At 29.7% G+C, this 2,532-nt stretch overlaps 1 pseudogene; it reads left to right on the top strand.

Annotated features, from left to right (window-relative positions):
- The first annotated feature begins 1,390 nt into the window (after positions 1-1,390).
- LOC145283942 (5S ribosomal RNA) lies at positions 1,391-1,507 on the top strand (annotated as a pseudogene).
- Positions 1,508-2,532: the final 1,025 nt, after the last annotated feature.

Here is a 2,532-nt window from a genome sequence, read left to right as displayed (position 1 = left end):
TACCTGTGGAAAAATTCGATTCGGTCTTCAGTCGGTGAAGTTTCTAGTAAAATAAAATTTTGAACTTACAATATGTATGTCGACTATACGTGTATATATATTCGAAAATATACATTTATACGTAAAATAATGTTGTTGATTTTTAAGTATTTGAATGCGAATGTATATTGGTAATATAATAACGATTAAGGCTGGAAAGCTAAATTTTTGCTCCGATTCTAGCTGATAGCACCAAAATAGTATTTTTTTTTCAATTAGAAATAACTACTGTATATTAGCAACAAGATTAGATTGAATAGAGTATTCGCTTTATAATAATAAATATATAATCTGCTTATATTAAAATATCATACCTAAGCTTAGTTTACCACCGCGCAAGACAAGAAGCCTGCTTATATGTATATATATATATATATATATATATATATATATATATATATATATATATATATATAGTGTGTATGTATGTATATAAATGTATATACATATGTATATATAAAAATAAAAATATATAATCAAATAAAAAACAATTTATATAACGTATTAAATAAATAACAAAAGCAAAAGAATATTTTATAATGAAGATTGAAATGGATAAATAATCACAGATAAAGCCACAGAAAAGGTGGTCTTCCTCTGTCAAGAAGTGAAGATCATTATATATATATGTGTGTGTGTGTGTGTGTGTGTGTGTTTATATATATGTGTGTGCATGTGTGTGTGTTTATGTATATGTGTATGTTTATGCATATGTATATATGTATATGTGTATATGTGTGTGTGTTTATGTATATGTATATGTGTATATGTGTGTGTGTTTATGTATATGTGTGTGTGTTTATGCATATGTATATGTGTATATATATGTGTATATATGTATATATATATACATGTATATGTGTATATATATGCATATGTATATATGTATATATATGTATATATGTATATATATGTATATATGTATATATATGTATATGTGTATATATATGTATATGCATATATGTGTGTGTGTATATGTATATATATGCATATGTATATGTTTATATATATGTATATGTGTATATATATGCATATGTATATATGTATATATATGTATATATGTATATATGTATATATATGTATATGTGTATATATATGTATATGCGTATATGTGTGTGTATATATGTATATATATATGCATATGTATATGTTTATATATATGTATATGTGTATATATATGTATATATATGTATATGTGTATATATATGTGTGTGTATATATGTATATATATATTTTACATAGATATATATATTATATACATATGCGTACATATATTTATGCATATATATATATGTATATATGTTTATACATATATATATATATGTATATATATATATGTATATATATATGTGTATACGGCATAATCACGTTGATACACCGGTTCTCGTCAGATCACCGAAGTTAAGCAACGTTGAGCCTGGCTAATACCAGATGGGTGACCATTTGGGAATTCTAGGCGCTGTATGTGCTCTCCGCTTATCTCGGCATTGTTTCCAGTCGTCTTGTACCTCAACTTGCCATTGGTATGCAACAATGTCGACTCAGGAGAGGCGTGATTAGAGGTTGCGCAACTCTTGCCACACAAATTTCACGCGCAGGCACCCTTACAGTGGGTATCCATAGTCTGTCAAGACTGAAAGAAGCCTTCATATGTGTATATATATATGTGTGTGTGTATATATGTATATATATATTTTACATATATATATTATATAAGTATGCGTACATATATTTATGCATATATATATGCATATATGTTTATACATATATATATGTATATATTTATACACGTATATACATATGTATATGTATATATATATATATATATTCAGAATTCAAGAGATTATAGACAACGTCGCTGCTCATAAGAGCAATTATAGTCAACAAATTGGAAGTCCAACACTCGAGTTTCGCGCTCATTTGAACTCATCAGTTAGAAATATCCGAAATTGGAATTTGAAACCTGTGTCTCTTTCATGCGAAGCAAGTAGGCTTCCAACTGAGCAATGCCCACTCCATAAGAAAGTCTATTAACTGAGAGAGATCAAGCAAACCGATGCGAAATCCGACTGTGAAATGGTCCTACTTCGTCTCCAACAAAGACGCGGTCATCCAACTAGCTTAACCCAAGCCGATGTCTCACGAGAAAGAATTTAAAACTCGCTAGGACGCGACGTTTTCCCAGTTGACAGAGTGCTTGTTTCGCATGCAAAAGCCTCAAGTTTTGAATCCCGAGTTCGGATATGTCTAACAGATGAGACGAAGTAGGTCATTCCACAGTCAGATTTCGTCACGGTTTGATGGATCTGTGTTAGATAATAGACTTTTTTACGTGAGGGGCGTTTGCACATGCAAGAGTTTCGAATCCTGAGTTCGGATATGTCTAACTGATTAGCGTAAATTAGGGCGAAACTCGGGTCTTAGATTCCGGTTTGTTGAATGTCACGGTTCTTGTGAGCTGTAACGTTGTTTATCTGTTGGAATAAGTATATA

The sequence above is a fragment of the Euprymna scolopes genome, chromosome 1, assembly GCF_053919585.1.
Source record: "Euprymna scolopes isolate OS-2025 chromosome 1, ASM5391958v1, whole genome shotgun sequence".
NCBI lineage: Eukaryota > Metazoa > Mollusca > Cephalopoda > Sepiida > Sepiolidae > Euprymna > Euprymna scolopes.
This window is presented reverse-complemented; position numbering and strand designations above follow the sequence as displayed.